The 12946-nt window shown below is 39.1% G+C and overlaps 1 pseudogene across 1 annotated transcript; it reads right to left on the bottom strand.

The window, feature by feature from the left end:
• Window positions 1-272: 272 nt before the first annotated feature.
• On the bottom strand, window positions 273-2570 carry LOC143881149 (cytochrome P450 71A1-like; annotated as a pseudogene). Its single transcript, XR_013251881.1, has 2 exons — window positions 1600-2570; window positions 273-992 (listed from the first exon to the last, which is right to left on the bottom strand). The product of XR_013251881.1 is annotated as a cytochrome P450 71A1-like (transcript).
• Window positions 2571-12946: the final 10376 nt, after the last annotated feature.

The following is a 12946-nucleotide window of genomic DNA, read 5'->3' as shown; positions in this document are numbered from 1 at the left end:
TAAAAAGGTAAAACATTTAAAGACAACCAATTCACCTATTGGGATTTCAATAGTCCAATCCAACTCCGGATTTAAAGCTTAGTAAAGATTCCAACCCGTACAGTTCATGAAAAAGCATATTTGTAGTCTCCATGTCTAATAGCTTAAATGCTCTCACTCCCTGTTCTTATAGTCATATCATTATGGGTTAAAAAGAGATTTATTTTTACCTTAAAGCCTATCCAGACTTGGGATAGGGCAGGTTTACTTTTTTTCCATCCAATCTAGGTATTTTTATCAAAGCAAAAATATTTATTCCAAACAAGGGTTTTTTTTTAACTACATATATTTTACAAAAAGAAAGGACAATATCTGCAGTAAATATAGAGATATGTGTTGCCATCTTAAGGAAAGTGACATCTTGGAACAAGATGAAGATCACAATTTCTATGGACTATAAGCCCAGCAGCTTCAGTCATGTCCAGGCCTTTGTTTTCAGCATCAGGCAACTCCCAATCAAACCAATATAAGAGATTGGCAAGAACAAGTTCGATGGTTGAAATTTCAAATGAAATTCCAGGGCAACCCCTCCGCCCCACCCCAAAAGGTATCAGCTCAAAATCTTTCCCTTTGAAATCGATGGGACTGTTCATAAACCTCTCTGGGCAAAACTCTTCAGCATTATCCCACGAATCAGGGGCCCTTCCAATTGCCCATGCATTGATCATAACCCTTGTTTTTGGAGGGATATGATAACCTTGTAATTCAGTAGCTGAGATTGTCTCTCGTGGAACTAACAATGGAGCAGCAGGATGTAATCTTAGAGTCTCTTTTATTATCGACTTTAAGTAATCCATTCCTCGAATATCTTCCTCTTGCACCATTGATTTTTTGCAATCCACTCTCCGTACCTCGTCTTGTGCTTTCTTCATAACTGTGGGGTCCCTAGCAAGTTCTGTCATTATCCAATCCATGGTTGTTGCGATTGTTTCAGTTCCACCAGCAAACATATCCTAGGGCAATGAAAAAAAAAAGCATTAGTGATTTACTTGGCACGTCCCGACCCAATTGTGTGAATATTGTCCGGTTCTGAGACCTCTACCCTCCCCGTTTGGTTTTCCAGTAGTACTAATTAATCGTGCCTGACCCACTCCACTGGGGCCTCCCCTTGGAGATACTTAAAACGCGTCTACACAGGGAGAAGAAGGTTCACATATATAGACTAGGAACTTTCTCTCCCTTCCAATGTGGGATCTTACAATCCATCCCCTTAGGGTCCAACGTCCTCGCTGGCACACCGTAGGCTCTGACACCATTTTGTCACGCCCCAACCTCACGGTGTAAATATTGTCCAATTCTGGGTTTTTCCACCCTTCCTGGTTTTTTTTTTGAGCCGCACTAACCGTGCACGGCCAACTCTGTGGGGTCCGCCCCTTAGAGTTGCTGAAAATGCGTTTACACAGGGAGAAGGAGAGTTCACATCTATTGCCCAGGAACTTTCTCTCCCTTTCCGATGTGGGATCCTACATTTCTACATCATTAATTTTAATACCCATGAATAATCTTTTTGTACACATGTGCATGAGAGAGAGAGAGAGAGAGAGAGAGAGAGAGAGAGACCAAGATAACTGCTTTGAGACTATCTTTGCTGAGGGGGCTGTCTTGGAGGTTGGATTCCTTTTGCACATGGAGCATAACATCAACAAAATCCTTATCAATACTCTGCTCATGTCTTTCAGGATTGAGATGCTCCTCGATCACTTGATCAAGTAAAGAATCAAAGCCTCTGAAAGTTTTCTTGGTCCTTGCATCCAATCCAGTGAGGATGTCGATCCATCCAAGAGAAGGGAAATAGTCACCCATGTGAAAAAGTCCCAAGATGACCCCTAATTCCCTTATCAGTCCAGCATATCTATTCTCCCCGTCTTCCACACTTCTTACCAAAAGCAACTCTTGAAATCATGTCGTTTGTGAGAGAGAGGAACAACTCACTTATATTAATGGACGCCCCCCTCGCCGGCGAGCAAGAGTGCGAGATCATCTGGATTATCTTACAGACTTCATCTTCCCTAACTTGTTGGAATAATTACACCCTTTTCACACTTAAGAGTTCTACTACACAAATTTTCCTGGCTACCCTCCAATATTCACCGTAAGGTGAGAACACCACATCATTGCTGCCATAGAAGAGCTGATTGGCGGCCACGGTGGGGGCCCTCCCTGAGAAAGCAGTATCATGGGTTTTCACAATCTCATGAACAAGTTTGGCCGATGAAACTACTAGAGTAGGAACTTGACCCAAATGTAAGAGCATTAAGGGGCCATGTTTCTTAGATAGACTTCGGAGTGAGCGGTGAGGCAGCGAGCCAAGCTGGTGAAGGTTCCCAATAATAGGAAGCTTGAATGGAGAAGGTGGTAAATTGGGTTTATCAGCCCAAACACTGCTGAACCTTTTGAAAAGAAAGAGGAAAAAGAAGGGAAGCAACAAGAGAAAAGAAATTACCAAGGAGGAGTGGGCAAGTGGTAGAGCCATTTCCTAAACTTTGAGAATGTTTTCTTGCTTGCAATGGATGTTGGTAAACCAGAGTCTAGTTGAATTTATAACCATTTAGGGTATGGCCTCAATCATTTTTCTCTAAATAATGAGTAGCAAGGCCCACCACTCGAATGGGCACAAAACACCTTACGTAGGATCTATATATTTTGTTAAAGGGACGTGATGTAGTCACCCCTTCTTTTTAACTTGGGACAGCCGCTTCTTGTGTATTTATGACTACTCTTTTACACTAGAGCCTAGTTGCACGGATAACCACCATCACTCTATTATTTTCAATGAGTTTTCTCCATGGCCTACCACTCGAATGCGCACAAAACACCTCATGCATTCGTTGATAATCCTGATAATATGTAAAGGGACGTGATATAGTCACCCCTTGTCTTTAATTGCGAGAGCCCCACTCTTCTGTATTTATGAGTACTCTTTTAAACTTGATGGGGCTGTCCCAAGTCCCAAGCATGGTTTAAAATTTCGGTTTCGGTAACCGTTTCGGACCCCAACGAAAACCGAAATTTCGGCGAAATCTGAAATTTGGTAATTTGGTTCGAAATTCCAGAGCGAAATCCCGAAATTTTTGTAACACTTTTTTTTTTAATAAATAATGTCATTTAATAAAAATTTTGGACCGAAATTACCGAAATTTCGTAAATGGCGAAAAATGTAATTTCGGAAAATTTCGGTTTCGGTCCCAGATTTCGGTCGAAATTTAAAACCTTGCTCCCAAGAACAAAAACAAGGACGTACATCCGAACAAATCATTTCCCTTTGTTAAATCCATCAACGGGAATCTTCACTTTTGACAAAATTACCCGACATCATTTCCTTGCTCTGTTTGGTTGCTAGTAAATTTTTTATCCTAGGAGCTTTTTAATCCCAACAGTGAAGTCAACTGGATTTGCTAGGTTTTTTTTTCCCTACAATTCCTAAAATTCCTGCCAAAATTTAGTGGTGTTATTACCAAATATGGGAAGGGAGGAGAGAGAGGGAAGAGAGAGAAAGAGAGATGACATCATTCCCAAGAAAAGAAAAAGAGGGGAGGAGTCCATGTTATACTCATAAGCAATCCTTACAAGAGTGGGATTAAAAAAAATTCTAGTGCTAAAAGGCAACCAAATATGGGATGGGATGGGACGGAAATTTTACTAAAAACTTTTTAGGTTTTAAATTTTACCGGCTACCAAACAGAGGCTCACAGAGGTTTTAAATTTTTCTAGTCCACTGTAGAATGCATTTCGTGAATTGTCTGTTCAATCTGACAGCAGCCACAGAGGCTCACTTTTAGCACAAGACACAAAAATATATATGTAAAGAATCAACAATTCTTCCAAGGACAAGACACAAAAAATATATAAAGAATCAATAATTCTTCTTTGAACGTTCTTTAATCTCTCTTCCAATTTTTCAAATCAATTCTATTATGGCCGGCCAAGGAGCATAAGACAAAATAAAATAACAGAAAAGAAAAGAAAAGGAGACAAAGAATCAATAATTCTTCGATGAATGTTCTTTAATCTCTCTCTTCCAATTTTCCAAATCAATTCTATAGAGTTTATGGGTGGGCCAAGGAGCATAGGAGAAAAAAAAAGGACAAAGAAGCAATAGTTCTTTTTTCTTCTTCTTCTCTCTCTCTCTCTCTTAAATTAATTAAAATAAATCTTGTCAAGGGGTTATTACAATTCCCAACAAGATCTTACAAAGCAATTTAAAAGAAACAGACAAGCTGCTGTAGACACCCACATTTTGCTCCGCTTTAATCAATAAAGAAGTTAGTGTTTTTTTCTATTGGTTTTCCAGTGTTTTCTATTTCCGTGTCCGTCTCTTATATTTTCTTGATCTTTTCGGTTATTTCCGCCATGCTTTGCATTTTCCCGCTAAGTGTTGAGAATGGTTATTCACGAGAATCCGAACAATAGAGAATACAGACCCATTTAGTGGGCCCGTATTGAGAATTTTTGAATAGATCTCAGTCGACAAAGAGGGCCCACGCATTGTTTCGGTAAAAGATAAAGTTCTGAGATTATTCAGACCCGATGTGATGTGGGGGATCCCAGCAATTTACTTTGTGATCCACAGGATCAAGGGTTCAAATCATATATAAGATCAACTTAAGGGCATAATCTATGCTTACACTATGGCCCACCGAATAAAAAGTTTGGATTATATATGAAGTTAATTTGGGAGCGCAATTTAATTTATCCTAGGGTCCCATTAATTGGGCGATCAAGATCATCTTATGTAAATAATTTGGAGAACAAATCAATTCACGCTGTGGTTCGGATCATTCCACTAAAACAATGCGGAGGGTGCAACCAGTTTGCGTTTTAACCCGTCAAATGGATGATTTGGATCATTTAACGGAATTAAATTCGAGGAGCACGAATTAAATCATATCGCAGCCCTTTATTTGAACAGTCAAGATCATCAATTGCCGCCCTTCAAATAGACGGTTTTGATCCTCTAATGGAGGGAATTTAGACGCCATCGCTAATTTATATTGTTGATCGTCAAATTGAGGGTTAAGATCATCTTATGGAAATGATTTTTGAGGGGCACAACCTGTTCACATTGCAGCCTAGCAAATGGATGGTTCGGATCATTACATGGAAAGGATTTGGGGCGCCACCCTATTTATAGTGTGACCCATCAAATGGGCGGTCCAGATTATCCTATGGGAATAATTTTTAGAGAACAAGTTATCTATAGTAGGGCCTCATCCATTTGGATAATTTTGGATCATCTCATGGACGGTCAGGATCATATGGAAATAATTTGGGGCACATCAAATTTACATGGTGGCAGATCAAGTAGACGGCGGGACATCCAATTACAACTTCAGCACGACATGTGCCCAATATATATGCACTCTATTTTTGGATTTAGATTACATTCGATTGAATCATTCTATTCATATAAGGAATGCATGGCAGGAATGAGGCTTGAATAGCCGGTTGTGTCTAAATATATGTGTGGGCCCAACTTTATGCTCAAAGCAGCAACCTTTGATTGAAGAGATGGTTTTCTTAAGCAAGCATGCCAAAATTAAAAAAAGCATGCCCAGTGTGCTGTTCGATTGTTTTTCTTGTAGGCATTGAGAAAAGCCAAAATCAAAGTTGCTTTATTGAGTTGACTTGAAAATAGCAAATGGGTATCCATGTAGCTAATTTTAGATGGGATGTTATGGTAACATGCCACTTGCATCAAGTTGAAAAAAAGAACGTTCCAATTTTTTTTTCTTTCTTGGGGTAAGTATATGGAGGCTGCTGTTGGGGCCGAGGATGGGCTCTCTCTCTCTCAAACCTCGACTCCCTCTCATCCCAAGATCGCTTGATTTGGATTATTGCTTACCCTTGCACTCTCCCTGTTGTGAAGAACCGAGCACTATCTAATCATATTTTACTCTCTTCCAAACCCTCAGATCCATGAATCTTGTTATCTCTTTAAAATCTTGATTTCCGAATTACTTTTTGTGGCCGTATCATCAATGGTCTAAGTCTCTTCAAAGTAAAGTTTCACGGCCAAAATTTGGTGAAAGCTAAATTGGTGGTCGAGCTCCCTTTAAATTATATTTGGTAGCCGAATCTTGTTGCTCAGGAATCTTATGGCTAAATCCTCTTAAAGCTGAATCCATGGAGTTGGATCATCTCTAGGCGAGTTTCTCTTCTTGGAAGGAATCTTTAACCATCTTTCTGCAGGTTGTCGCACATAACTTCGGTTTGCAATTTCATCAAAAGGATTTTTTTTAGAGCGTATAAAAGGGTGCGACAAAGCGTATACCTCGGATTTACGCACCCTAGAGACGAGGAGCGCGACCAAAGGTAGGTTCATTCTTCTCAGATTTTTCTAGAATTATTTCGTATTTGTTTACGTATTTTTGCATGGTTTTAGTATTTATCTTCATTTAATTCAATAATATATGGGTTGGCTCAAAATCGGGTTTACATGAGTGTTTTGAAGTCCGATTCGTCTCAAAATTTAATACAATGATCTATTTAATGGGACTAAAAGAACTATCGGATTGGATCAGACGTTGGATCTAAGGATTTCCAGAATTTAAATGAGGATTGAAACTTAATTTGAATTAATGACCAGGATATTAAGAAATTGGAAAAAACAGCTATCTTAGGATGATCTATTTCTTGGAATATTATAATTTTTTTGTGTTCATCATATCAGAGCAATGTTAATGGACATCTTTTAAACTCATAATTTTCTCAAAAATCATGTTTAAAAAATAGAAAACTCTTAAAAGACATCTTTTTGAACAAGAAAAATGGAAAATATGCCAAATAAGTGCTAAAATTAATGAAATTTTGTATTAAAATAATATGATAATGATATATTCTTTCATGAATTTTTAATGATTTTATGATTCTATTTGGTATATCGTTTGATATTTTCTTTTGAAACAACCAGATTTTGTGAGGTTTTTTATTAATATCAAATCATGATTAAAATTTTCAAAATTTTTACAGTAGTCTTATATTACAAATATAATGTTACTGTAAAATTTTCAATTGATTTAAAATTTGTTTCATAGGGGATGCTGTGTAAATTCATAATCTGATCTGAATCTTTAAAAATCTGAAATTGATAGTAACTCGTATCTAAAATTCATGAAATTTTTACAGTAGACTATATTCACTCATATCTTATTACTGTAGAAATTTCAATTTATTTTGAGTTTTTTACAATGAGCTCATTTGTAAAATCATTCATGTGATCTGAAATTGATAAAATCTATTAAAAATTGAAATTAACCAAAATCATTATGAAAACTTCCAGGGAACTTTAAATTTCTATCACGTATTCATTCCTTAAGCCCCTGAAACAGAAATCTTAGGAGTCTTAGATTTCCTTTGTAAAATGGCCATGCTAGGATAATTTAGATACCAAAATCGTAACCATAATCGTATATTAATTGCAATTGATCTAGCATAATTGGAGTGGGTAAATTATAGTATGTAATTGGCTCTGAGGTCCACTGTCCACGGAAATCCTGAGAAATATGTCAGGCAAAAACATACTATAACTTACGTGCTAAATTATACGAGGGTCGAAAGCACGATTCTTTTCCATGGTTGCGGTTCGAGGCCGAAGCTTACGAACCATAGAGCCTTTGGTATTCCTTAGAGATTTAGGAACCGAGAATCCTTGAAATCTGAAAATCATTAATTTCAACAAATTGAATCAATTTACCTCATGTCTTTTGGAACCGTTGGATTGTGGTTTCCATCGTAAGAACCATTAGAGCCCCATTTAGGAACACTTACGTCATGTCGTGTCCTAGGTTTTAGGGAGTCCTAGGTTAGGAGTCCAGCCTCATCACGGGCGTTTGCTATGGATAGCAACCGTGCCATAGATCTAGTTACACTAGTCACCCAATTTTTTCCTAGGACAAGCCTAGTTACCTAGGATGTAGGTTAACCTGCATTAGTCTAAGGGACAACTTATACTTAGATAGGATCATATAGCATCTTAGATGAAGTCCTAGGATAATAAAATCTTCAACTTGAATTAAATAACTTCTCTTAAAACTGTTGAAACAGTCAATCAAGTCTAGATCGGTGTCTTAGATGAGTTAGGCATAAGTAGCTTAGTTTAGGTGCACCGAACTACGTCGACTCTGATCCCAGTGAGGCTTGGGTACGTAGGCAGCTTGGATGCTTGATGGCATACCAATCACGAGTCGGCCCCACACACAAATGGTGGGATTTTGTATATTAGTTTTCTTATAAATTCTTAATTAAAATATGTAGGATTTTCCTCAAATTAGCATTTTAGGAGAACTTTCACTTAGATTGAATTCAAATAAATTAAGAAATCAAGATACACATTGAAATTAGATCTTAGGATGCATGTCACGTACTTAGCATATTAATATAGAGTTAAATGAGCCATTTAAAAGAAATTCAAAAGAGTTAACTTTTGGAATTGAAGACCGATTATCGGGCAGGAATGGTGCATGTGGTGGTAACTCCCCATACCTTCCATTCTCGTAACAAGGTAACGAGTCTAGATTTCTTGTCAATTATGGGTCCTAGATCCCTCATCTAGGTGGCGACTCTGTCACTCTCTTTTGCGTGGAATTCAGATTGCCTTAGTGATCCCAAGTTCACGGAAAAGATGAATTGAATCACACCTTGCTAGGCTCGGCGGCTTACCCCTGCCCTTATGGGTACTGGGTTGCACGTTTGTTTGCAGCCTATGGCTTGGTTGCTGCCTGCTTGGTTGGGTAATTAAAATCAATAATAAAAAGCACACGCCATTCGCGTGGGTACGAGAGACCAAGAGAGAGCGTGGCGGCTCGTGCCCCACCCCTCTTGCGGGATCGGGTCCCATAGCTGCGTTTGTGCAATTATCAAAGAATGGTTGTGCTGATATCATTTCCTAATTAAAATATGGTTTTTTATGGTTTCGAAAAAAAAAGCATTAATACAACCGAGTTAATAAATTTTACTATAATCTTCCTATTAAACAATATCATAAAGGTTGTAATTTTTTAGACACCAATTTTCATTTTTTAATTATAAAAATAAGACATTATTGGTTGCAATTTTTTATTTGTATTAAAAGCCATCTTTTAATATTGTTTATTCAGAAGAAATCTCCTAAAGTTTAGATGATTAGCAAAATCTCCTACAACATATCAGCAAGAAATCTCCTGAATTTTGGATAATCACCCTTTCCCCACATCTGATGGAAAAGTTTTATATTAATTGGTCCGTCGATCTGGTGGTTGATTATGAGCCATTGATCAATACATGGCAATGGGACCAGATCAATGGAAATGATCGAACATGAATCCAACTCAATGGCTGTGTGGTCTGAATGTTACACCGTGTCAATCCAGTGGGACCCAATGTCGATGGTGACATGAATGTGCAATCCCGACCATTGATCTTGTAGAACATTTTGATGATAGAATGGGAAAACATGGCAGATGGACCTGATCACTTAGATAGGACCCACGAGGGGCCGCAGATTGACTACTAGGAATGAGCCTAACAGCCATTTTTCGGCAACCGTTTCGGACCGCACCGAAAACCAAAATTTTGGCAAAATCTGAAATTGGGTAATTTGGTTCGAAATTCCTGACCGAATTTTTGACATATAGGACCGAAATCCCAAAATTTTGCAACACCTTTTTTTAATAAATAATGCCATTTAATCAAAATTTCGGACCGAAATTACCAAAATTTCCTCCAGTTAAAGTGCTATATAACTGGAGAGCGTACAGTAACTTGATCGCATAAGAATATTGCAAATATGTAACGGAATAAAACCTTTATTTATATAATGGGCTGCGTCATTATAATAGTTATTATTGATTTTAGAAAAATGAGTGTTATTTCATATACAATTATTAAAACTAAAATGCTAATTTAATGAAAACATGACTTAAAATCTCTGAATATGCTAACAAATCCTTGTTCATTTGATATTTATATCTGTTGGAAAGTTGCCTTAGTTCCAGCTTTATTTCCCAGGGCACAGTGGCAGGCAAAAAGGAAAGCTACCTTTTTAGGTTCCGGAGAAAACCTAAATACCAAAAGAGAGTGGGTTTTCTCTTGTGTAAGGACGGCAAGAGAGGACTAGCGAGAGGCTTGGGGTGTAACAGCTACCCGGAGAGAGAGAAAAAGACAAAAAGGGAGAGAGAAGGAGGATAAGGGTTTTTTCTTGGGTTTCTTCTCGGGTTCCTCTTGGGTTTCCTTTCGGGTTTTCTCAGGATTTTCTTGTGTATGATCTTGGGTTTGAGAAGCAAGGAAAGGGTTGCGGGTTTGTGGGCTTTGGGTGTTAATCCATTGTAATCCTTGTATATTGTTTTGTCACTGTGGAAGATCGTGTTTCTTGCCTGTGGATTAGGCTTTGCCGAACGACATAAAATATTGGTGTTCATCTCGTGGCTTGTTTGTTTATTTTACTTTTCTATTAAATTTGTGCACGATCGGATTGTTTTTCTAAGCGGCTTTTCTCAACAAGTGGTATTAGAGCTGTTGTTGGAGTGTATGTCAAGGTCGGGTGGAGTGATCGTGGGTGTTGTGGTTAAATCGCGACTAAAACGATCTTCGGAAGTAGAAAGATTGCTCAAGAAAGTTTCTCATTCGAAGTGGAGCTCTACACCGTGAAGTGTGGAGTAATCTGAGATGGCTGTAAAATCAAGTTCTACTCAATTTATCATCGATAGATTTGACAGAAAGGGCAGTTTCACCCTATGGCAGATGAGGATAAAGGACATCCTAATGCAACAAGGATTGGCTAAGGCGTTGAAGGGTAAGGATAGGAAACTGGAGAAGATGGCGGATGCCGAGTGAGAAGACATTGAGTCAAAGGCGGTCAGCACGATTCGGCAATATCTGGTAAATAGCGTCATGTTTAACGTTATGGAAGAAGAAGATGCGCCTAAATTATGGCAGAAGTTGGAAAAGCTTTACATGTTAAAAAGCTTGCCAGCCGGTTTTATCTGAAGCAGCAATTGTACAGGCTGAAAGATGCAGGAAGGTGGGAATCTTCTGGAACGCATCACGGTGTTCAATGGACTTGTTGATCAGCTCCACAGGGTTGACGAAAAGTTGAAGGAAGAAGGCAAGGCCCATCTTCTTACTTCGCTTCTTGATTCTTATGACAACCTGGTGACAATTTTATTGCATGGTAAGGATATGATAAAGCTGGATGAAGTCATGGCATCGCTCTTACCGAATGATATGCGAAAGAAACATGTTCTTGTTAGGAGTGAAGAGCATGGGTTGGTTGTTCATGGTGGGAATCAAAGAGGAAGTCGTCTTACAGGGGATCATGAAAAGGCAGGTCAAGATCCAAGGTCGGCGGAAAGGGTGTTCAATGTTACCGTTGCAAGGAATGTGGCCACATAGAGCGAGATTGTCTAAAGCGAGCTGACTAGGCGGACAATTGTGCTACGAATATGGTGGTGGCGTTAACGAATGAACAAGGTGAAGACTTTGGAAACGTTCTCACATTCTCCATATGTAATCACACTTCTCCTCACGATAAATGGTTTTAGATTCGGGGTGCTCTGTTCAGGCATGCTCTAGGAGGGAATATTTTGATACATTCTAGGAGACAATGGCGGGTGTAGTGTCCTTGGGTGACTGGTCGACTTGTGACATTGCGGGAGTTGGGACGGTGAAGATCAAGATGTTCGATGGAGTGGTTCGTACTTTGGGTGGTATAGCGTATGTCCTAAAGATGCAAAGGAATCTAATATCACTTGGCCGATTGGATTCCAAGGGTGCCGGCATTCAGTTACAAGTGGAGCCATGAAAATCACATGCGGCTGTATGGTTCTGATGAAATGAGAGAAGTGTGGCGGATTGTATCGTCTGGTTGGGACACGATGACTAGTTTTCCTAAGATCTCGATGGCTAGATGCAAACACACGCTAATGGTATGTGCACACATGGGGTCTCTTTCGCAGTTGGTTCAGTGATAGGTTTCCAGGTTGCAGACAATGGTGAGATGATGGCAGTACCTGTGTTAGGGAGGATGGATCGATATCCCTCTCTAAGGTTGGCTAAGTGAATTAATGGGTAGTCAGCTACACATGTGCATCGGCAGTGTTGATCGAATCAAGAGGAGTCAGAACCAAGATAATTCGAGGGATGTCTGGCTGGTACTTCGGAAGGCTAATGGTGGTTTGCGGCGACAGCGGACCAGTGGCGACAACAACAGAAAATTCTGCAGGTGGCTGGGAAATAAGCCAAGGTGGAAATTGTTGGAACGTTGCCTTATTTCCATCTTTGTTTCCCACGGCACAGTCGCAGGAAAAAAAGAAAGCTACCTTTTTAGGTTCTTGGAAAACCTAAATACCAAAAGAGACTGGGTATTCTCTTCTGTAAGGTCGGCAAGAGATCAAGGACTAATGAGAGGCTTGAGGTGTGATGGCTATCCTAAGGGAGAGAGAGAAAAAGAGAGAAGGAAAGATAGAGGAAGAAGGAAGAAAGGGTTTCTTCTCGGGTTCCTCTTGGGTTTTCTTTCAGATTTTCTCGGGTTTCTCTTGTGTATGATCTTAGGTTTGAGAAGCAAGGAAAGGGTTGCGGTTTTATGAGCTTTGGGTGTTAATGCATTGTAATCCTTGTGTATTATTTTCTCATAGTGGAAGATCGTGTTTTTTGCCCGTGAAATATGCTTAGCTGAACCACGTAAAATATTCATCTTGTGGTTTATTTGTTTATTTTACTTTTCCGTTTAATTTGTGCACGATAAAATTATTTTGCCCGGCGGATTTTCTCACCAATATTTCTTCTAAGCCTCCCCACCAATACGTGGGAATGAGGTCCATGTAATTTACTAGTCTTCCAAAAACGTTAAGAAAACTCACGCTCGCATGTAGCCATGCTTAGGTAGTCTGAGTAGGAATCTCCGGAAACAAAAATAAGACGACAAAAATCATTT

This window comes from Tasmannia lanceolata, unplaced genomic scaffold, assembly GCF_043159265.1.
Source record: "Tasmannia lanceolata isolate RefF3 unplaced genomic scaffold, GAP_Taslan_0.1 ptg000007l, whole genome shotgun sequence".
Classification (NCBI taxonomy): Eukaryota; Viridiplantae; Streptophyta; class Magnoliopsida; order Canellales; family Winteraceae; genus Tasmannia; species Tasmannia lanceolata.
The sequence above is the reverse complement of the archived record's forward strand: the minus strand, read 5'-3'. Positions and strand labels throughout refer to the sequence as shown.